This window comes from Moschus berezovskii, chromosome 13 (genome assembly GCF_049115385.1).
Source record: "Moschus berezovskii isolate FMDL1 chromosome 13, NW_MosBer_1.0, whole genome shotgun sequence".
Taxonomy (NCBI): domain Eukaryota; kingdom Metazoa; phylum Chordata; class Mammalia; order Artiodactyla; family Moschidae; genus Moschus; species Moschus berezovskii.
Window position 1 is genome coordinate 87,901,021 of NC_142472.1, and position 24,788 is coordinate 87,925,808.

Sequence of the window (24,788 nt, forward strand, 5' to 3'; positions counted from 1 at the left end):
CAGATGGAGAGACTGGGGAAACCTGTGGGGCACATGGCTTGCCCAGGGCCACATCATTTCTGAGAAGAAGGAGCCTGGGCTGAAAGCAGCTGTGTCCTCAGAGCTCAGGCCCTGACTTCACCCAGGTCTCCCCAAGGTTGTTGGGTGGGCTGTGTAGGTGTCACTGTGCCTGCACGTGGCCTAAAGGCATTGGGGAACAGCCAGACACCCAGAGGTTCCCTTGGGGAGCTTTGTGGAAGGGACCTCGACTACGAACCCAGGAAATGATGTCACTTCCTTGCAACAGAAGCCAACAGAACCCACAACCCGGGTATCCAGGCCTCCCCAGCATAGAGGAGCACCCTGCCAGATCCCTTGCTGTCAAGATGTTCTGCTGTTTGCCCCTGCCCAAAGGCCATGTCCGCAGGCGAGCTCACAGGCACAGTGTGTGGGAACGTGGTCGACGCTGGCTCAGGGCCACCCGGAGAGGTCTCTGGCACTTTGTGCGAAGGAACAGAAAGGTAAGAGGGAAGCTCCAGGCCGGGTCTGGCCACCTCTCCCCTCCCACCCGGGGAAGCCTGAGGCCTTTCCCTGTGTGTGGACGGGGGTTTCTCCGGGTGTTTCTACTTCAAGCAAGCCCAGCCGCATGTGGGTTAGGAGCCCGTGGGCAGCTTGTGTCCACACCCCAGGGAAGAGCAGGCTGGGTGGCATGGGGAGAGTCCGGGCAGAGCCGGCTGCCCAGGCTGACCTCACACCCTCAGGGGGTGGTCTCCGTCCTCCCGGGTGGGTATCTGAGCGGACACTCGTCTCTCTGTTCTTTCTGGGAACAGAAGGGCAGACGGGCAGAATCAGCAGCCATCCTGGCCAGGCTCAGCTCAGAAATATCGTGTCAGGGCTGGCTGATGGTCACTGTCATTGCAGAGCGTCCCATCCGAGTTGGCCACTGAGGGGCACACCCCATCCACCTCCCAGAGGGAGGGCTCAGAGAAGCAAACCCTTGCCCGAGAGGCCCAGTTCAGGCTCCAGGTGAGCGTGGCCGGGAGGGCTCAGCCCAACTGGCGATGAAGAGGAAGCCGGCAAGGCCTGCTGCCCAGACCCCACCCAGCACACACCCCGGGGCCCAGTCTCAGGCTGCCATGGAGCTCACCACAGCCGGCTCTGGCCCAGAGCTACGAAAAGCATTGCATCGGAGGCAGCATGAGGACCTGGAGCCCAGCATGTCAGAGCACAGAGGTGAGGTGGCTGGGGCTGCTGCATGTGAGCATGGAGATGCGGTGCTGAGGCACACAGGGAGGAGTCTCCCAGAGCTGAGACAGGGCCTGGACCACCACGCATCTAGTAGACTGCAGAGAAAACTCTGATGCTGGGCCTTCTTAGCGAATCTCTAGGAAGCTTTCGTGCCCACTTAGGCACATGGCAAGGCTGCCCTGTGGCAAACATTTTTTTCTCCCCCATCTCTAGCTCTGGCCGTCAAACTCAGACAGCCTCCACGTCCAAGACCTGTCCCTACAGAGCTCCAGCTGCAGGACTCAGGGATCCACTGAGGGGAGATCGAGACCTGAGACGTCCCCTTCCAAAGAAATGGGGCCAGCCGGGTACTGGCCAGCACTCTCAGCACATTGGAACTCTGTGCCTGCACGACCCCCAGTCACAGGCCCTGATGTCCCACCCCGCCTTCCAGAACCTCCACATCCAAGTGCACTTACATCTGCTCGGGCTTTGGAGGCAGAATCCGAGTCAGGACCTGAGAGACCACCTGCGCAGGGACAGCCTACCCTGGCACCTGCCAAGGACTCAGAAGCCCACCATGACTGTCCGACCCCTGCAGGAAGAAAAAGCCCCTGCTCTGGACAGAGACCCAGAGCCCTTTCATCAAACACCTCATCCAAGGGCGCGGTTGGCTCTGCAGCCTCCATCCCTGTGTGTTCCCAGTGGACGCCGTCCACTGTGTCCCCACCCAGGGGAGATTGACTTCCCTTCCCCTGAGCTGATTTTCATCAGGCTCCTAGGCATCTTTCTCCTCACATTTTGTCTATTATGGCTTTCTGTATATTTTGCTCATACGTGTGTGTCAATTAAGTTTCCTTCCTTGATGCCATTTGGGAATATGGAGGCCTTCACAGTGCTGGGTAAGCATCACCACTGTCTACATTCGGACACCCTCATTCTATCCCCACGCCCCACTTCCCAGCAAAGCCTGGATTCATGGCAAGCTTTCCCAGTTCCTCTCTCCCCCACCTGAAAATATTGAGTCTTCTTCTCTCTGCATTTCTTCCCATCCTTTCGGGGTCCCCAATCAATGCCAATCACTGAAATGATAGGAAACTGGATTTTGCTCTGACTGAAGGTGAAAGTTATAGTCTCTCAGTATTGTTAGAGTTTTGGCATCCCCATCAATTCTACAGTCCATGGAATTCTCTAAACCAGAATCCTGGCATGGGTAGCTTTTCCCTTCTCCAGGGGATTGTTCTAACTCCCCACATATTGGAAGACCAAACTGGAGAATACTGGTTTCTATGTCACTTGAAGGAGCCTTTGGGTATTTGAAAGGACAGTGTAAGTCCTCTCAAGATGTCAACTGCCAAATGAAGCCTTCTCGGCAAGTGTGATCAGAATCTCCAGGTAGGCAGTGCTGTTGTAAGTGGGACACCTCAAGCACGAGGGAAATGCTGAGTTCTTCCGGCGGCAAAGACAAACTCACAACAATAAACCAGGCAGGAGAAATGGAAAGATAAGCCACACCAACAAAGGGACAAGTGTTCCTCAGAACACAAGGCCAAAGAAAGACCCACTGTCCTTGTGGCCCCCACAAGCTCGAGAAAATCAGTGATCGGGAAGGAAACAGAAAAAACATGTGCAGGTCCAATGAGAGGAAATGCACAAGGCTAGTATTGCTCAGAGACGGCCTGAAGCTTCACATGGACATGCGGGAAAGGGAAACACAGTGCAGGTGGCAGTGGTCATCATCTCTGAACTAGGTGCTCAGGATGGTGGCAACCAGCCTTCAGGACCACAAGAGGGAGCGGAGGGCCTAGCAGATCCCATAGACATCTCTCTCGTTCTCTGGGAGAAGTGTGCCAGACGCATCAAAGACCCACAGGAGCATCTCTTGACGATCAGTGCCCACACTCAGGGTAGATCCCTCTCCACTTATAGCACGGTGGCTCCTGGCCTCTGAGATGCTCTGCTCTGGCGGTCCGAAGCCACAGGCCTGCTGGGGGCCTGGGGAGAAGAAACTCACTTCAGCTGCTCACACAGCCAAGGGCACACAAGGACGCCTGTGGCCTCTGGCTCACAGATGGAAGATCAGGACCCTGTCAGTCCGACCTGGGGAATGGTGTGAAAGGGAGGCCCCACCCGACTCTCCTTTCACTGGACACAGCGTCCCTGTTGCTATAGCTGCTGAATCCATTCAACTGTGGAAATGAAAGCGAAAAACACCCATCTTTCCGTGATGGTTTCCAAAAGAGTTTAGGAGCAACGCATTTGGAAACCAGAGGGGATGACACGCATGTCCATGGAAAATTGACACGTCTCAAAAATGCATTTCAAATAATTACTAGACATACGTTCCATGCAAAATAGTTCACAAATCCAGAAGGAAATGGAGTAGACATTAGACATGAGCTCTGAGTCTTCACACACAATACAGAAAGGCACTACACAAAGAGTAACCAGGGAACACAGTGAACTTTGTCAATTCCAAGATTTGGACTCTGGAAAAGACAGCCTGAAAAACGCAAACGACACCTCCGAACCTGGGAGACAACTGTTTGCATACACAGAGCTTAGGCAGGATTTGACTCCTAATACACAAACGACATGAACACAAACGAGCCTGAAGGCGAGGTCTGAAGGGACACCAGATGAAGGAAGGGACACGGAGAGGACACCGAATGATGCCCAGCACTGAGGCCTTGAGAAACACAGTCTAGCTGCACTCCCCGAGCCCCGTGGGACCCTGGACTAGGCCTGTTCTACCTGGAGGCTCAGAGATATGAACAGTGAGCAAGGGAAAGAGAAATCCTTGGCATTTGTAACACTTACAGCAAATGCTTAGAAGGAGAAGGCAAGGCTCCACCCCACCGACAGTGACATTCCTTGAAAGGCAATAGCTAGGAGTGCATCTAACCCAGGAGGGAAGCCCCTCTTCTCGGAACTGCAGGAGATGGATGAAAGAAGGTGATACACACCAATTCAATTGAAAAAATGCTATGCCCAGGGATCAGAAGAATTCCTCCTGGTAAGATGATGTCACTTCACCCTCTCCCCAACCCCCACCATGGGGAAATCCAGAGGGTCCACGCTCTTCCTCTCAAAATACCAAACGCTTCTCTTAGGACATTATAACCAAAGAATTCCACAATGTCTATGGAAACACAAAGGAGTTAAAAGAGTCAATGCAATCTGCCGCAAAGCCCTGAAATGGACATAGCAGGCTGCATGATAGCCAATTAGACTATCACGCTAGGATCATCAGGACAACTTGGTACTGGGAAGAAATCAAACATGCAGAACCAGATCCATGGAATGGAACTGAGGGTACAGAAATAAACCCAAGCTTCTGTGGTCAATTTCTCGACGCCAAAGGAGGGGAGGCAATACAAATGGGAAAAGAGCCTCTGCAACCAAAGGCCCTGGAAATTGGAGATGGTTCCATCTGAACAATCACATTGGCTTTTGGAATCATAGAACCTCAGATTCAGTGAAACACATCAATGCAAAGCCTGAAGTGATGAAACTCCTGGAAATAAGCACTGGCCACAGACGAGTTGACTCACTGGAAAAGACTCTGATGCTGGGAAATGTTGGGGGCGGGAGGAGAAGGGGAGGACCGAGAATGAGATGGCTGGATGGCATCACCGACTCTGTGGACATGAGTTTGAGTGAACTCCGGGAGTTGGTGATGGATAGGGAGGCCTGGCGTGCAGTGATTCATGGGGTTGTGGAGAGTCGGACACGACTGAGCGACTGAACTGAACTGAACTGAACTGAACAGACTCCTTAAGGTCAGGGACTTCTCAACATGTGTGTGAGTAGGGGGAAGCAAAATTGGCTCTCTTCAAATCAAGGAAAGAGGAAACCAAAGGACACACACTTTCTTCCGTCCATGTGAACAGCTTGGAAACAGAAAAGCTAAGAATTGACCAATCAAAATGGTAATAAACTGAACACAAGAGCATATTTGCAAGGAGAATATCGGAGAAGGGGTTCCTACGTAAAAGAGGCTGAGAACTCACACCACTACGTCTCCCAGAACAAACGCCTGTCCTATCCCTTCCCGTAACACCAACTACAACCCAAACATTTACCTCAATCGAAAGGAAACCCATAGCCTCACCCTAGGTCAACAATATGCATGTGTATATGCATTCACAGGCATGAGAGCATCCACAGGAGAGACACAGAGAGGAAGCGACAGACTGAATTTGGAAAGGTCAAGAAAGAGACGGAAGGAGGGCGAGAGACTGAACAATGGAGAGAGGAAATGAGTCGATTTCACAGAATTTGCATGAATCTCTCTTGAGGTTGGAAATAATGACAGTGCCTATTCCCCCTGCAAGGGGTTAAATGACCCACGATGATGAGACTCAAAGACAAGGATTCAGGGAGCCACTGTTGGGGCAGCCTCCCCCACCCCTCGAGGCTGAGTGGGACACTTGAGGAGGACGAGGAAGGTTGATATCAGAGGGGGTGATGTCTGGATGTGACCTTCTGGTCCTCCCAATGCGGGGGCCAAAAAATATCCAGGTCCCAGAGCCCATCCAGGCCTGATTCTGCCCCATTCTGTGCTAGGTCAGACCTGTGTGGAATCCGTCCTATGGGAAGTCTCAGTGTCCAAGCTCCATGTGAGAGCAGCCCAAAGTTTGTACAGGCACTGGAGCTGTTTGTAGGCTGACAGAAGTAGGCAGGCGATGGGAGAGTGACCCCTACTCTGCAGATGGAGAGACTGGGGAAACCCTGCGGGGCACATGGCTTGCCCAGGGCAACATCACTTCTGAGAAGAAGGAGCTTGGGCTGAAAGCAGCTGTGTCCTCAGAGATCAGGCCCTGGCTTCACCGAGGTCTCACCAAGGCTGTTGGGTGGGCTGTGTGGGTGACAATGTGCCTGCATGAGGACTAAGGGTGTGGGGAACAGTCAGAAACCCAGAAGTTCCCATGGGGACCTTTGTGGAAAGAACTTAGGCCACGAACCCAGGAAATGATGTCACTTCCTGGCAACAGAACCCAACAGAACCTGCAAACCGTTTATCCAGGCCTCCTCAGCGGAGATGAGCCCCCGGCCAGATCGCATGCTGTCAAGATGTTCTGAAGTTTGCCCCTGCCCGGTGGCCAGGGCCTCAGGCGAGCTCACAGGCAGAGTGTGTGGTAACGCAGTGAACACCGGTTCAGGGCCCCCCCAGGAGGCCTCTGGCCCTTTCTTTGCCCGAAGGAACACAAAGGTAACAGGGGAGCCCCAGGCCGTGTCGGGGGCTCCCCTCCCACCTGGGGAAGCCTGAGGCCTTTCCCTGTGTGTGGACGGGGATTTCTCCGGGTGTGTCTGCCTCAAGCAAGCCCAGCCGCATGTTGGTCAGGAGCCAGTGGGCCGCTTGTGTCAACACCCCAGGGTAGAGCTGGCTGGGTGTCATGGGGAGATTCTGGGCTGAGTGGGCTGCCAAGGCTGACCTCATGCCCTCAGGGCGGTCTCTGTCCTCCCGCTTGGATATCTGAGCTTGGATATACTTGGATATCCTGCTTGGATATACTCGTCTCTCTGCTCTTTCTGGGAGCACAAGGGCAGATGGGCAGAATCAGCAGCCACCCTGGCCAGGCTCGGCTCAGAAATATCAAAGCAGGGCTGGCTGATGGTCACTGTCATTGCAGAGCGTCACACCCGAGGTGGCCCCTGAGGGGCACACCCCTTCCACCTCCCAGAGGGAGGGATCAGAGCACCAGCCCCCTGCACAGGAGGCCTAGTACAGGCTCCAGGTGAGCGTGGCCACAGAGGGCTCAGCCCAACTGGCGATGAAGAGGAAGCGGGCAAGGTCTGCTGCCCGACGCCACCCAGCACACACCACAGGGCCCAGTCTCAGGCTGCCACGGAGCTCAGCACGGCAGGCTCTGACCCAGAGCTCCGAGAAGCCCTGCCTCAGAGGCAGTAGGAGGACCTGGAGTCTAGCACGGCAGCGTACAGAGGTGAGACGGCTGGGGTAGCTGCCTGTGAGCATGTGGAGGCGGTGCTGAGCCACACAGGGAGGAGTCCCCCAGAGCTGGGGCTGGGCCTGGACTAAAGGCTGGCCTCACACCACCCATCGTGGAGACTGTAGAGAAGACTCCAATGCTGGGCCTTCTTAGCGTATCTCTAGGAAGCTTTTGTGCCCACTTAGGCACATGGCAAGGCTGGTCTGTGGCAAAATTTTCTTCTCCCCCAGCTCTAGCTCTGGCCATCAAACTCAGCCAGCCTCCACTTCCATATCTGTCAATACGGAGGTGAGAGCTCCAGGTGCAGCACCCAGGGATCCACTGAGGGGAGATCGAGTTCTGAGACGTCCCCTCCCAAAGACAAGGGGCCAGCCGGGTACTGGCCAGCACCCTCAGCACACTGGATCTCTGTGCCTGCACGACCCCCAGCCCCAGGCCCCGATATCCCACCCCCCCCTTCCAGAACCTCCACATTCATGTGCACTTGCAACATGCTGGACCTTTGGCGGCAGAACCCGAGTCAGGGCCGGAGTGACCACCTACGCAGAGGCAGCCTGCTCTGGCTCCTGCCAAGGACTCAGACGCCCACCATGACTGTCCCACCCCTGCAGGGAGAATTGGCCCCTGCTCTGGACAGAGGCCCAGAGCCCTTTCGGCAACCACCTCGTCCAGGATCGTGGTTGGCTCTGCAGCCTCCGTCCCTGTGTGTTCCCCGTGGACGCCATCCACCCCCTCCCCATCCAGGGGAGGTTGACTTCCCTTCCACTGAGCTGATTTTCTTCACGCTCATAGGCATCTTTCTCGTCATCTTTCTGTCTTTTATGGCTTTCTGTATATTTTGCTCATAAGTGTGTGTCAATAAAAATCCTTCTTTGATGCCAGTTGGGAATATGTAGGCCTTCACAAAGCTGTGTAAGCATCACCACTGTCTACATTCGGACACCCTCATTCTATCCCCCTCCTCCACTTTCCAGCAAAGTCTGGATTCATGGCAAGCACTACCCGTTCCTCTCTCCCGCGCCTGACAACATTGAGTCTTCTTCTCTCTGCATTTCTTCCCATCCTTTCGGGGTTCGCAATCAATGCCAATCACTGAAATGATAGGAACCTGGATATTTCTCTGACAGAATGTGAAAAGTATAGTCTCTCAGTATTTTTAGAATTTTGGCATCCCCAAGAATACTACAGTCCATGGAATTCTCTAGGTCAGAATCCTGGAGTGGGTAGCTTTTCCCTTCTCCAGGGGATTTTTCTGACTCCCCACATATTGGAAGACCAAACTGGAGAATTCTGATTTCTATGTCATTTGAAGAAGCCTTTGGGTATCTGAAAGGACACTGTAGGTCCTTTCAAGATGTCATCTGCCAAACGAAGCCCTCTTGGCAAATGTGCTCAGAATCTCCAGGTAGGCAGTGCTGTTGTAAGTGGGACACCTCAGGCACAAGGGAAATGCTGAGTTCTTCTGCTGGCACAAACAAACTCACAACAAAAAACCAGGCAGGAGAAATGGAGAGATAAACCCACACCAACAAAGGGAAAATTGTTCCCTGAACACAGGCCAGAGAGAGACTCATCAAACTTGTGACCCACACAAGCTCAATAAAATCAGTGATCGGGAATGAAATAGAAGAAACATGTGCATGTCCAATGAGAGGAAATGCACATGGCTGGTGTAGCTCAGAGACGGTCTGACGCTTTGCACAGAGACGCGGGCAAAGGGAAACACAGTGCAGGTGGCGGTGGTCATCATCTCAGATCTAGGTGCTCAGAATGGTGACAACCAGCCTTCGGGACCACAAGAGGGAGCAGAGGGCCTAACAGAACCCACAGACATCTCTCTCGTTCTCTGGGAGAAGAGTGTGCCAGACCCGTCAAAGCCCACAGGAACATTTCTTGACAATCAGTGCCCACCCTCAGGGTGGATCCCACTCCACTTCTGGCACAGTGGCTCCTGGCCTCTGAGATGCTCATCTCTGGCAGTCCGAAGCTTCAGGCCTGCTGGCCGCCTGCGGAGATGAAACCCCCTTCAGCTTCTCACACAGCCAAGGGCACACAAGGATGCCTGTGGTCTCTGGCTCACAGATGGAAGATCAGCGCCCTGTCAACACGACCTGGGGATGGGTGCTGAAAGGGAGGCTGCACCCGACTCCCCTTTCACTGGACACAGAGTCCTTGCTGCTAGAGCTGCTGAATCTATTCAACTGTGTAAATGCAAGCTGAAAAACACCCAGCTTTCCGAGAAGGTCTCCAAAAGAGTTAGGGGCAACGCACATCGAAATCAGAGGGGATGACATGCATATCCATGGGAACTTGACACCTCTCAACAAATGCACTTCAAATGATTCCTAGACATATGTTTATGCAAAACGGTTCACAAATCCAGAAGGAAATGTCCAAAAGACATTAGACATGAGCTCTGAGTCTCCACACACAATACAGAAAGGCACTACAAAAAGAGAAACCAGGGAATCCAGTGAACTTTGTCAAATCCAAGATTTGAACTCTGGGAAAGACCGTCTGAAAAATGCAAATGACACATCCCAAGCTGGTAGACAACTGTTTGCATACACAGAGCTTAGGCAGGATTTGGCTCCTAATACCCAAACGACATGAACACAAACGAGCCTCAAGGAGAGATCTGAAGGGACACCATGCAAAGGAAGGGACACGGAGAGTTCACCGAATGATGCCCATCACTGAGGGCCTGAGAAACACGGTCTAGTTGCACTCCCTGAAACCCGTGGGACCCTGGACTAGGCCTGTTCTACCTGGAGGCTCAGAGAGATGGACTGTGAGGAAGGGGAAGAGAAATCCTTGGCATTTCTAACACTCACAGCAAACGCTTCGAATGAGAAGGCAAGAACCAATGTCACCGACAGTGACATTCCCTGAAAGGCAATAGCTAGGGGTCCATCTAACCCAGAAGGGAAGCCCCTCTTCTCAAAGAACTGCAAGAGATGGATGAAGGAAAGTGAAGCCCATTAATCTAATGGAAAAGAAGCTGTGCTCTGGGATCAGAAGAATTCCTCCTGGTTAGATGATGTCACATTCCTCTCTCCCCGACCCCCACCATGGGGCAATCCAGAGGGTCCAAGCTCTTCCTCTCAAAATACCAACGGATGCTCTCAGAGCATTATAACCAAAGAATTCGAAAATGTCTATGGAAACACAAAGGAGTCAAAAGAGTCATTGTAAACTACCGCAAAGCCCTGAAATGGACATTGCAGGCTGCCTGATAGTCGATTAGACTATCACACTGGGATCATCAGGACAGCATGGTACTGGAAAGAAGTCAAACATGCAGAACCAGATCCTTGGAATGGAATTGAGGGTCCAGAAATAAACCCAAACTTCTACGGTCAATTTCTTGACGCCAAAGGAGGGGAGGCAATACGAATGGGAACAAGAACCTCTGCAGCGAAAGCCCATTGGAATTGGAGATGGTTCCATCTGAACAATCACACTGGCTTTTGGTCTCATAACACCTCCGATTCAGTGAAACACATCAACGCAAAGCCTGAAGTGATGAAACTCCTGGAAATAAGCACGGGCCACAGGCTCCTTAATTTTAGAGACTTCACAACATGTGTGCGTGGGGGAAGCAAAATAGGGTCTCTTCAAGTCAAGGAAACAGGAAATCTAAGGACACCTGCGGGATTCCATTCACTTGAACAGCTTTGCAACAGAAAAACTAAGCATTCGCAAATCAAAATGGTAACAAACTGAACACAAAGCATATTTGCAAGCAGAATATCATCAGAGAAGGGGTTCCTACATAAAAGACATGGAGAACTCACACCACTACATCTCCCAGAACAAACCCCAGACCTATCCCTTCCCCTAACACCAAATCCAACCCAAAACTTTTAGCTCATTAGAAAGGAAACCCTAGAGCCTCACCCTAGGTTAACAATATACATGCATACATGCATTCACAGGCATGAGAGCATCCACAGGAGAGACACAGAGAGGAAGCGACAAACTGAATTTGGAAAGGTCAAGAAAGAGACGAAAGGAGGGAGAGAGACTGAACAATGGAGAGAGGAAATGAGTCGAATTCACAGAATTTGCATGAATCACTCTTGAGTTTAGAAACAATGACAGTGGTTATTCCCCCTGCAAGGGGGAAAATAACCCACGATGATGAGACTCAAAGACAAGGATTCGGGGAGCCACTTTTGGGGCAGCCTCCCCCACCCCTCGAGGCTGAGTCGGACATTTGAGGAGGATGAGGAAGTTTGATATCAGAGGGGGCGATGTCTGAATATGACCTTCCGGTCCTCCCAATGTGGGGGTCAAGAAAAAGGCAGGAAGGGACTGCCTTTTCCCAGGTTCCAGAGCCCATCCAGGTCTGATTCTGCCCCATTCTGTGCTAGGTCAGCCCTGTGTGGAATCCGTCTTTTGGCAAGTCTCAGTGTCCAAGCTCCATGTGATAGCGGCCCAAAGTTGGAACAGGCACTGGAGCTGTTTGTAGGCTGACAGACCTTGGCAGCAGATGGGAGAGTGACACCCACTCTGCAGATGGAGAGACTGGGGAATCCCTGCGGAGCACATGGCTTGCCCAGGGCCACATCACTTCTGAGAAGAAGGAGCCTAGGCTGAAAGCAGGTACAGTACTCAAAGAGTAACCAGGGAATACAGTGAACTTTGTCAAATTCAAGATCTGTACTCTGGGAAAGACCTTCTGAAAAACACAAGGAACACATCCCAAACTGGGAGACAAATGTTTGCATACACAGAACTTAGGCAGGATTTGGCTCCTAAGACAAAAACCACATGAACAGAAAGGAGCCTGAAGGAAAGGTCTGAAGGGACACCAGGTGAAGGAAGGGACAAGAGAGTTCACCAAATGATGCCCAGCACTGAGGGCCTGAAAAACACGGTCTAGCTCCACACCCCGAGCCCCGTGGGACCCTGGACTAGGCCTGTTCTACCTGGAGGCTCAGATAGATGAACAGTGAGCAAGGGGAAGTGAAATCCTTGGCATGTCTAACACTCACAGCAAACGCTTAGAAGGAGAAGGCAAGGATCCACCCCACTGACAGTGACATTCCCTGAAAGGCAATAGCTAGTAGTCCATCTAACCCAGGAGGGAAGCCCCTCTTCTCAGAGAACTGCAAGAGATGGATGAAAGAATTTGAAGCCCATCAATCCAATGGAAAAGAAGCTGTGCTTACGGATCAGAAGAATTCCTCCTGGTAAGATTATGTCACTTCCCCCTCCCCCCAACCCCCACCGTGGGGCAATCCAGAGGGTCCACGCTCTTCCTCTCAAAATACCAACGGCTGCTCTCAGGGCATTATAACCAACGAATTCCACAATATCTATGGAAACACAAAGGAGTCAAAAGAGTCAATGCAATCTGCCGCAAAGCCCTGAAATGGACATAGCAGGCTGCCGATAGCCAATTAGACTATCACACTAGGATCATCAGGACAGCATGTTACTGGGAAGAAATCAAACATGCAGAACCAGATCCACGGATTCGAGTTTAGAGTCCAGAAATAAACCCAAGATTCTACAGTCAATTCATTGACACCAAAGTAGGGGAGATGATACAAATGTGAACATGAGCCTTGAAATTAAAGGTCATGGGAAATATAGATGGTTCGATCTGAAAAATCATTGGTTTTTGGTGTCATAACACCTCAGATTAAGTTAAGGACGTCAATGGAAACCTGAAGTTATTAAACACCTAGAAATAAGCATGGGCCATAGGTTCCTTAATGTCAGGGGCTTTTGAACATGTGTTTGGGGGAAGCGAAAATCGGGGCTTTTCAATTCAAGGAAACAGGAAACCAAAGGACACCAACGGGCTTCCATCCACTCCATGAACTCGCCCCAACCATCAACTGTTCCACCCATCAATTCTCCTCCCACACACGGAACCTATTTCCCTTCCCTTGAGGGTCTTCATTTGGATTTTCTATAACTCTCTTGTTTTATATTTTTTTATGGATTTCTGCACTGTTTCCTTTTAAGTTTTTTGAATACATTTTATCATGATTGTTGCAATTTGGGAACACAGAGGATTTTCAACATGCTGTGTTACCATTACCAATTTGTAGTTTCAGACCCTTTCAATGTTCCTGCCCCACTTCCCAACAAATCCTGTATTCACAGCAAGCACTCCATGTTCTTCCTTTTCCCTGTCCCTGAACAAACTTTAATCATTTACTTTCTTTCTTCTTATATTCTGGATTTCCCCATCAATGAATATAGAGAAATGACAGAAGTAATTTTTTCCTGACTCTCCACATATTGTAAAGCTACATTTGGGAACTTTTGTTTTTATTTCATTTGAAGTAGCCTTTCGGTATCTGAAAAAGACAGTGTAGGTACTTTCAAGATATCATGGGCTAAATGAAGCCATTTTGCCAAATATAGTCATAATCGCCAGGCAAGCATTGTTGTTGTAAGTGTGACATCTGAGCCAGAAGGAGTATGCTGAGCTCTTCCTGTGTCTCTAACAAACTCACAAAATAAGCCAAGAAAGAGCTGGGAGAAAAAAACCATCCTAACAACCGTTAAACCGTTCCTCATGACAGAAGGCTAGAGAATGACCCAATATCCTTGTGGCCCTAAAACCTGTAGAAACTCAATGATCTGTAAAGAAGAAAATACGTGGGGAAGTTCCAAGGAGAGGCAGCGCACATGGCCAGTGAAGTTTAGGGACACACTACAATAGAAAGCCTTTGCAGGCAGCAGTGCCTGTCATCACCATGCTAAGTGCTTAGGTGGTGAAAAAATGCCCTGGGCACCACACGAGGGAGCAGACCTGGGTCTCGACCTCAGTCCCCACACCATTCATTCACGAAGGCAGCTCAGGTGCTATCATGCCCTGCCTGCCTGTCTGGCTCATCCATGAGCTGTCACCACCTCCAGGGCAGGCCCCCACCTTCTCCTCTCTGTGCACCGTGATCCTGCACACAGTGGGCCTTCAGAACCTCAGGAGACTCGAGCCATTCCCACTATAGCCAGAACCCACCCCAGGCATTAAAAGGCATATTAAGTCACTAAAGCACAAGCACTGGTTCTAGAACACTGGAGGCTACAACAGCCTCTAGAGTCTGAAGAGTGAAGTCCCTTTTTACAGAGCTTCTGAGCTGTCAGATCGAACTGCTGTTTCACTGTCAGCTCTGACCATCCGGTAGCAGCCAGGTGGGCCACACTGCTACAAAGGAGCTCACAAGCTGAGTTTCAAGGGAGACATGGAAAGGACAGCAATGGATACAACACGCTGCAAACTGAGTAGGGGTCCCTACAAATTTTGGAAAGGCCTGTAGAGTGCAACTGGGGAGTAGAGCCCCCAAGTTCCAAAGGAAGAGAAGTACTTGGGAGCAAAGGCCGTGGCCTCTCCTATGGCAGTTCCAGGTGGCAACCCATGAAGAGTGGACAGCAAATGTGGTCACAAGAGTATGACTCTGGAACTGCCTCAGAAATCAAGAGAAAGGGATTCAGAGTATGTGGGAATCGGAGTGTGTGGTGGGGTGGATAAAGGGAGGTGCCATTCCTCTCTCACTTCAAACTGCTTTTGTGAGCCTCAAAGCCAACAGATGGCATTTACCAAGTCAGTTCCCCACAGTAACTAAGCTCCCTTAGCATGTCACTATCTTAATGCTGTGAAGACTAATCTCAGTTATCCAAAATTAATATCCATTCCTTAGAGATATCGCCTGAATCCAGAATAACTGGAGTGTCCACTGTCATCTGGCATTTTCCCCTGACGCCAGCTAAAACCCACACACTTGCATTTCCAGGGTCTCCACTTAGCCAGCTGGACAGAAAACCCACCTGGGTTCAAACAAGCTGACAGACAAGCAGCAGAGGACTCACAGGCAGACGGCGTCCATCAGTCTCAGGTGGGGCTCCGGGACCACAGTAGGAACCATTGTTCTCAAACCCTGGACTCCGCAGCACCCTCCTCCTCAGGCTGGCACTCTGCCCTCATGGGAGCAGGAAAGTCACCAACCATCCGAGGCCGACCTCATGCCCCTCCCACTGCTGTAGCCTGACATCACTCGGCCGCACCCATGAGAGCAGAAGGAGAGCTCCTCTTATCCTCGATTTCAGCTTGAGGCCCGGCCCTGGGCCCTGATTTGTCACTGCACCAGTCCTGAGCCAATCACAGTGGCCAGAGAGGACAGAACACACCGATTGGTCAGGTCCAGGTCATGTGACCATACTCTCCAGGATATGTGGGAGCTGCTCACCCTGTGTCAGGGGTGGAGACCATGCGATGCCCCACAGCAGGGCTGAGAGTCTAGTCACAGTGTCCTGGGAGGCGCCTGCTCCTCTCTACACACCGCTTTGTTCCATGCAGACAAAATATATGTGACACACCTCTTCTCTTTCCAAGCCCTGTTTCAGTTACCCACATTCAAGGGAGCAAGCCCTCCTGTTTCAAGATATGTTTGGAGATCCTCTGTTAGTCTATAGGTCTGTTTTTTTGAGTCATATTAGAATAATAGTTTTTGTCAAAAAACACCAACGAGCAACATCACATGCTACTCTGTGTTTTCAGGATAATTGCCTGTTCTTAGTAGAGGACATGGCCCAGCGGCCTGCCAATGGGAGTGAAGTTTGTCCAAGGAAGCACCTGAGACACCAAATCACGGAATCCCTGAACTGTACACCTTAAACTAACACATCGTTAAAATCAACAATACCTCAAAGAAAAAATGAATGATATTCCCTCATCAAACATTGTTCTAAAATTTGTCAAGGTTTCCTTTCAAGTGGTGGTATGTTTCTAATTGCTTTGGTGGTGTTTTGTGAGGTAGGAATCCAGCCTCCTTTTCCAGTGGATACCAAATAGTCTCAATGGACTTCCTTTCTCCATTTACATATGAAGAAACATTTTCAAAGTCCCAAGTAGCAAGGACTTCAGGTCTTTGGTAATTTGCGGAGCACCCCAGAGGTAGGTGTCCTTTCCTGTGTCTTCTCCTCACATGACCTCATGGCCAGTTTCTAGTATGCACAAATACCCCCAGAACGTTCTCTGTAGTGAACCATGCATGTTTCTGTGAGGACAGAGGGTGGGAGCGCAGAGGAGGGACTGAGTCCATAGTGACCACTGACCATGCCCAGCAACCCCAACATTAAGTCTGGCTGTGACTTCCTAAGGCAAGGTCTATGTTTCTTCCTTTGATGTCGGGCTGCCCACAAAACGTTTGATGGATTGAAACTTCGGTCTCTGGAACCAGCAGTGTAGAGATTAGATCCATAGCCTGATTTTCCATTATAGTTCTACCCTTTGGGCTCTCTTGAGCTGGTGTGGAGATATTTCTGATACATTTCTGGAAAAGGCCTGAAAGGCAGTCAGTCCCGCCCCTTGCCTCGTCAGTGCTTCTGTCATTTTCATCAATGTAGTTCGTTTTCAATGCTCCTAGTCCTTGTGTCATTCTGACATCGAGCTCCTGGCAGCTCTTTGCCTGGTGGAGATATCAAGAATTCTGGGAGCAGCACCATATCACACTAGAACCTGCACCGGAGAGAAGGGTCTTGGCAGGAAGGCTTCATCCCCGCTGTGGGGGGTTCAGAGTTCACTTCTGATTGTGTACCCCACGGGTCCTTGGTGGAGGCCACACTCTGAGATCTGGAAAGGAGGTGGCTTCCCCCCTTGAAAAAAAGCTAGTATTATTTTTTTTTTGCCTCGGTCCACATCCAGTCCTATCTGGCTTCCCAGCTCCACACTGGACCCTTGCCCACAGGATGAGGAAAGCTCAGTTCCAGAAAAGTTTCACACAAGGAGAGGCTTCTGGAGAATCTCCAACCCTTAGGTCTAAATAAGCATTTTCTTTTAGTTTCACAGCCCTGGGAGAAGGTACTGGTTTTGTGTCCATTTTGCAGTCGAAATGGTTGAGTCTCAGATCATTGTGTGATTTGCCCAGGATCACTCAGCATGTTAGTGAGTGAGCTGGGATTTCAACCCAGAATTCCTGTCTTGGAATCCATGACTCTTGTGCAAGTCATTCAGCTCCTGGTTTATATTTATTTCAAGGTATTTTATTCCTTTTGATGCATTTGTAAATGGGACTGTTTTCTTAGTTTCTCTCTCTGATGGTTCATATCCTGTTATCTTGCTGAATTTATTAGTCGTTTTCTGGTGGAGTTATTAGAGTTTCATGTAATATCAGGTCATAATCAAATAGTGACAGTTTTACACCTTCTGTCCCAATGCGGATGTCTTTTATTTTCTTTTTTTGCCTAATTGTTCTGGGGAGGGCTTCCAATACTATGTTGAATAAAATTGGTGAGAGCGAGCTTATTTGTAGTATTCATGATCTTTTACAGAAAAGTTTCAACTTTTGACCACTTAATCGGATGTTAGCTGTGATGTTGTCTTATGTAGCTTTTAGTATGTTCCATGTATAAACACTTTATGGAAAGTTGGAATGATATACAGATATTACACTTGATCAAGAGCTTCTGCTACAACTAGTGAGGTGATCATATGATTTTTATTCTTTATTTTGCTCATATACTGTATCACATTAATTGATTTACAGATAATGCCATCCTTGCATCCTTAGAAATAAGTCCATTTGATTATAGTGTATGATGGAGTAGGTAATGGCACCCACGCCAGTGCTCTCGCCTAGAGAATCCCATGGACGCAGGAGCCTGGTGGGTTGTAGCCCATGGGGCCCGTAAGAGTCTGACACGACTGAGCAACTTCACTTTCAATTTTCCTTTCATGCATTGGAGAAGGAAATGGCAATCCACTCCAGTGTTCTTGCCTGGAGAATCCCAGGGAAAGGGGAGCCTTGTGGGCTGCCGTCTATGGGATCGCACAGTGTCGGACATGACTGAAGCAACTTTGCAGCAGCAGCAGCACAATGTATGATTCTTTAAACGTATACTTGAATTTGGTTTGCTGATATTCTTTTGAGGATTTTTGCATCCATTTACACAATGGTCAGGCTTCTCTGGTGGTTCAGATGTTAGAGAATCTGCCTAATGTGCGAGACCCAGGTTTGATCCCTGGGTTAGGAGGTTCCCCTGGAGGAGGACAAAATTGTTTGAACAGAAGAGCCTGTCAAGATACAGTCCATAGGACACAAAGAATTGGACACCGCTGAGTGACTAACACACCCAAGGGACCCTCTTGACAGTCTCTAAATTTAAATTTAAAATGTTAATTCACTGAAAAAGTACAGTCAAAGGAAACATTACACAAATAAAAGAGTTATTAGAACAAAATGGCAATAAAGCATAACAGATGAAAAAAACAATTCCAAATAATGACTTTTCATAAGAACTTTAGATCTTCAGAGGAATTCTCTTTAAACTGAATTTAACATGAAAGCTTTAATTTTAAATATAAACCTATTTTGGTATTATATTTCTATGATGAGACTGAAAATTTTCTAGTTTCTGTAAGATTGTGGCTATTAAATTCATTTCAAAATCATTAAGGGATGAATAAGCACTAAAATATATTGGGAAAGTAGATATGAATAGAAGATGATCCCATATAGTTTAGATGAGAGTACAGATGTATTGAGTGAGAGTTTTCAAATTTACTTCTTTTTAGTTGAGGAATAACTGCTTTACAGTATTTAGTTGCCTTCCCTCATAAAACAGCATGAATCAGTTGTAAGTATCTCTATATGTATCTCCTCTCTTTGGTGAGCCTCCCTCCCACCTCCCGCCATCCCAAGCTCTAGGTCATCAGAGAGCACTGTGTTGGGCTCCCTATATTATATAGCAACTTCCTACTAGCTAGCTCTTTTACATACGGTACTGGCTATATTTCCATGCTATTCTCTCAATTTGTCCCACCCTCTCCTACCATAGCTAGGCAGACAAGTCTTTCCTCTGCATCTGTGTATCTATTTCTGCCTTGCAAAAAAGTTCACCAGTATCATTTTCCAAGATTCCATGCATATGCACTGGTATATGATATTTATCTCTTTCTGACTTAGTTCAGTCTGTTTCAAAGGCTCTAGATTCACCCACCTCAGTGAAACTGACTTGTATTTGATCCTTTTGAGGGCTCAGTAATATTCCATTGTGTATATGTTCCACAAATTCTTCATCCATGCATCTGTCGATGAACATCTTGGTTGCTTCCATGCCGTGGCTGAGTCAACTGTGCTGCAACGAACATTTGGGTACATGTTTTTTTTTCAATTTTTTTTTATCTCAGGGTATAAGTCCAGGAGAGGATTGTTTGGTCATATGACAGTTTTATTCCTAGTTTATAAAGAAACTTCCATAGTGTTCTCCTTAGTGGCTATATCCATTTCTATTCCCTGCAAAAGTACAGCAGGCTTCTCTTTTTCCCATTTCCTGTCCAGCATTTATTGTTTGTAGAATTTTTGATGATGGCCATTCTGACTGGTGCGACATGATACCTCATGTAGTTTTGATTTGCATTTAATAATGGGCACTGTTGATCATCTTTTCATATGCTTGTTGGCCCTCTTTATGTCTTCTTTGAAGAAATATCTGTTTAAGTCTTCTGCTTATTTCTTAATGGGTTGGTGGTTTTTCTGATATCGAACTGTATGATCCACCTATAAACTCTGAGAAGAATCATTTCTCAGTTGCTTCGTTTGCAATTATTTCTCCCATACTGACAGTTGCCTTTTCATCTTGTTGATAGTTTTCGTTGCTGCTTAAATACTTTGAAGTTTAGCTAAATGCCACTTGCGTTTTTTTGTTTGTTTGTTTTTATTTCTATTACTCTAGGAGGTGCGTCAAAGAGGATCTTGCTTTGATATATGTCAAAGAGTGCTCTGCCTAAGTTTTCCTTGAAGGTTTTATAGTTTCCGGCCTGACATTCAGGGTTTTAATCAATCTTGCATTTACTTTTGTGTATAGTGCTAAGAAGTGTTCTAATTTGATTCTTGTATATGTAGTAGTCTAGTTGCCCCAGAACCACTTATTGAAGAGGCTCTCTTTTCTGTCTTCTATCCACATTATAGTCTTGCCTCATTTTGAAAGAAAAGGTACCTGTAGGTGCACGAGTTTATCTCTCAGTTTGGTATCTTCTTCGATTGGTTTATATTTCTGTTCTTATGACAGTACCATATGTCTTGATGACACTCGCTTTGTAGTATCATCTGAAGTCAGAAAAGTTGATACCTCTAGTTCCACCTTTCTTTCTTAAGGTTGCTTTGGCCATTAGGAGTCTTGTTTTATCCCATTCAAATTATAAAATTATATGTTCTTGTTCTTTGAGAAATGTCATTGGTAATTTGATAGGGATGAATGGAATCTGCACATTGCTTTGGGTGTTATAGTCATTTTAACAATATTGATTCTTCCAGTTCAAGAACATCATATACCTTTCTCTTTGTGTCATCTTTGATATCTTTCATCGTACAGCATTTGTGTCTGCATACACATGTTTTGTCTCTTTCAGTTCAGTTCATTCACTCAGTCATGTCCGACTCTCTGCGACCCCATGAATCACAGCACTCCAGGGCTCCCTGTCTATCACCAACTCCCGGAGTTCACTCAAACCCACCTCCATCGATTCGGTGATGCCATCCAGTCATCTCATTCTCTGTCGTCCCCTCCTCCTCCTGCCCCCAATCCCTCCCAGCATCAGAGGCTTTTCCAGGGAGTCAACTCTTCACATGAGGTGGCCAAAGTATTGGAGCTTCAGCTTTAGCATCAGTCTTTCCAATGAACACCCAGGACTGATCTCCCTTAGAATGGACTGATTGGATCTCCTTGCAGTCCAAGGAACTCTCAAGAGTCTTCAACACCACAGTTCAAAAGTATCAATTCCTCAGCAATCAGCTTTCTTCACAGTTTGTCTCTTTAGGTAGGTTTATTCCTAGGTATTTTATTCTTCTTGCAGTTGTAAATGATACTGTTTCCTTCATTTATCTTTCTGATTTTTCATTGATGTTATATAGGAATGAAAGGGATTTCTGTATTAATTATGTGTCCTATGCTTTACTGGAGAAGGAAATGGCAACCCACTCCAGTGTTCTTGCCTGGAGAATCCCAGGGACGGGGGAGCCTGGTGGGCTGCCGTCTATGGGGTCACACAGAGTCATACACGACTGAAGTGACTTAGCAGCAGCAGCATGCTTTACTAGATTCATTGATTAGCTCTTGTAATTCTCTGCTTGTATCTTTAGGATTTTCTATGTATACAAACAGGTCATCTGCAAACGATGAGAGGTTTACTTCTTGTTTTATAATCTGGACTGTTTTTATTTCTTTTTCTTGTCTACAAAACTATATTGCATAATAACAATGAAAAGTAGGCACCCTGGTTGTTCGTGATTTTGGAGGAAATGATTTCAGGTTTTCACTACCAAGAAAAATGTTTTCTGTGAGTTTGTCATATATGACCTTTATTATGTTGATGTAGGCTTTTTCTGGAGCCTATTTTCTGGAGAGTTGCTTTTTTTTACCATAAATTTGTGTTGAATTGTGTCAAAAAACTTTTTCTATGCCTATTGAGATTATCATATGATTTTTATCTTTCAATTTGTTAATATGGTGTTTCAAATTGTTTGATTTTATATAGTGAAAAATTTACACACTCTGGGAAAAACTCCACTTGAACTTGATGTGCGATCCCTTTAATGTAGCATCGTGTGTTGTTGTTGTTTTTCTCTTCTAGTGTTTTGTTCAAGATTTTTGCATCTATGTTCGTCAATGATATTGGCTTTTTATTTTCTTTTCTGTGTGGTATTTCTGTTGGTTTTGGTATGACTGTGATGGCGGTAACACAGAATGAGTTTCGGAGTGTCCCCTTGCTTGCAGTTTTTGAAAATCTTTGATTAGGATGGGTGTTAGCTCATCACTAAACCTTCGATAGCATTCACCTGTGAAGCCCTGGGCTTTTGTTCATTGTAGACTTTTGGCCACAGTAAGTAGTGGTTGTGATTAATTATTAATATACACAGCTTGTGATGGGTGTTAGTGACAGGCTCACTCCCAAGGAAAAGGGGTTCCAATTTCCACTTCACATCCCAAGAGAGGCATTTTATCTTCAAAAGGAACCTATTTAGTGATAAAAAATAGGGAAAGCTTTATCTCATGCCAGCCATGAGTTGTGACACTGATCACATACTGAAAAGGTAATATATTTTGTATGCTGAATTAAAATATGATTTGAATATTAATTTCTGATGTTTCTTTTTGCTTTTTAAATGTGGACACTAGAAAATATGAGGTTTCATGTGGAGCTTGAATTTGTAGTCCACATTACACTCCATGGACAGCTTTGGCCTAGAACAGAAGCCAAGTCAAGGTGACCTAATGACCATCAGACTGGGAGCTGGGCACACCTTTGTCCAGACAGAGTTAGACTCTCCCCGATTAGAGCCATGTGTGACTGAACTGGTTGTGGGCATAGAGAATCCTTGAGAAAATTGTCTTCACAAAATATTCATCACTTGCTTATTTTGGTTTTCACCAAATCTTGGTGGTTTTTGATTGATGACAGAACAAACAGGCCTAGAGTGCATTCCCTGTTAAGTATTTGAACTGGGGCTTCCCAGATGACTCTCGTGGTGAAGAACCCACCTGCCAATGTAAGAAACATAAGAGACTCAAGCTTGATCCCTGGGTTGGGAAGATCCTCTTGAGGAAGGCATGGCAATCCACTCTAGTATTCCTGCCTGGAGAATCCATGGACAGAGAAGCCTAATGGGCTACAGTTTATGGGGTCACACAGCATCGGACATGACTGAAGTGACAGCACACACACGTATTTGCCGTTGAATTATGAGAGGAGATTGAGACACGTTAGTGGAGGCAGAATGGGGGTGGAATGAGGGTGAGTTGAGAAGGGTTCTGGCTTCTGGAAGCTGTACTGTGTTGTCCTTTTATGCTCTTCTTTTTCTTGCTTTGGTTTTCAGATTGCATGCTTGTGGTGGCAGGACAACACTGACTGTGTTTGCTAGAAGCAGATGTCTTCATTAATTTAGATTTTAGAGACCAAAATTAAGGAGGGTGCACTATGCTATATGGGACAGGCAAATGAATATTTCATCAGCCAAGTTCAATCTCTGAAAGCCTCCTGACTTCTGAAAACTATTTACACAACTAAATTCTTGGAGGAGGGACATCTTTTCGTAACTGCCAATATCTTAGACTCTCATAGTTTAGAACTAGGATTTAAATTATCTTTGATCATTCACTCCCTTCCTCCCCCATACTCCCTAAAGTTCTGAAGTTTTGGGAAAGTCAAGAAACCTTCGTGAGAGAAAAGTAAATAAAAATTAAAGAGCATGTGGAGTCCAGGGGCTTGGTCCAAGATTAAATAACCTCACCACTACACAGTTTCATTTACAATTCTAAGACAACCGCATCAACCCAGGGAGACAGCTCTTGCTGCAAGATCCATCTTCTGTCCATTCCCACGTTTCCCTCCAGATCTCACTCATCATACTGCCACAGTGTCCCCCAGGTACCTTGTCACCAGGTCGACGGAATGATTCCCAAGATGTCAGGCCAGTAGGAAGTTGCTGCCACTCACCTTAGCAGCTGGCAGTCTGGTGAATCTGGTGATAATTTCACTAACCCTCAGCCCTCCCTAACCCTAGGTCTTCTCGTTGGCATTGTTGTTAATTTGAGGACTTGTGTAGGATACATATGACACATGGGTTTTCAATACGATGAGCTGGTGTCCTTGGCTGGCAGGATGAGGCACAGGGCTGTGCAGGTTAAATTGTCTGAGAAGTGAAACACCTCACTTTCAAGAAGCCTTGAGCTCTCAGACCTAAAGGAAACAGACCAAAAATGTAGAAATGGTGGTAGGTGCTGAGCAGGAAAACTATTTGAGAAGGTGTTGCTACTGGCTGTGCCTTGTCTCTCCTGGGTAGGCCAGGCTAATATGGAGAGGGAAGAGTCAGACATGACTGAGTGATTGAACTGAACTCAACTGGGACAATGGCCTCTGGCTTGGAGTTCTGCTAGGTGAAGCTGGAGGTTTGCCAGAGGCTCATCCCCTAGAGAAGGGAATTCCACCCATTGCAGGATCTTGCCTAGAGAGTTCCTTGAACAGAGGAGCCTGGCAGGCTACAGTGCATGGGTTCACAGAGAGTCGAATACGAAGGAGTGTTTACCACCACCATCACCACCATCATACGCGGTCATTGGCCCGTGTTCAAGACCAACAAGTCTAACTCCCCTCAGGCCCTGACACCCTTACCCTACATTGTCTCTGCAGTAGACTTACATGGACACTTCATAGTGGAATCATAGAGTATATGTCTGCTTGTGTCTGGCTTGTTTCACTTAGCATAGTGACTTCAAATTTACTCACATCACAGCACATGTCAGAATTTCTTAATCTGTTAATAATATCACATAGGTTCAAAATCATTTACAATCTGGGAATTACAGATTAAAATCATGATACATCACACTACAACTATTAGGACTGCTAAACTCCAAGTATATGATAAAACCAATCACTGGAGTGAACAACAGTAGGACCTATCCCTCATTGCTGATGGAATGCATGTATAGTCACGTTCTGAGGCAGTTGGTAGTTCTTCCCCAAAGTTAAACAAGACTCACCTTGGGATTTGAAAATTGTGCTTTTCAGTATTTAGACAACTGCTCTGAAAATAAAAACAAGAACACAATTATGCATAGCTGTTCTATTCAAAATGGCTATAAATTTTAAGAAATCGTGATACC

The 24,788-nt window shown here is 47.4% G+C and overlaps 1 pseudogene; it reads left to right on the forward strand.

Annotated features, from left to right (window-relative positions):
* The first annotated feature begins 396 nt into the window (after window positions 1-396).
* The window catches only part of LOC148775882 (uncharacterized), a 36,289-nt pseudogene continuing 11,897 nt past the window's right edge, over window positions 397-24,788 (forward strand).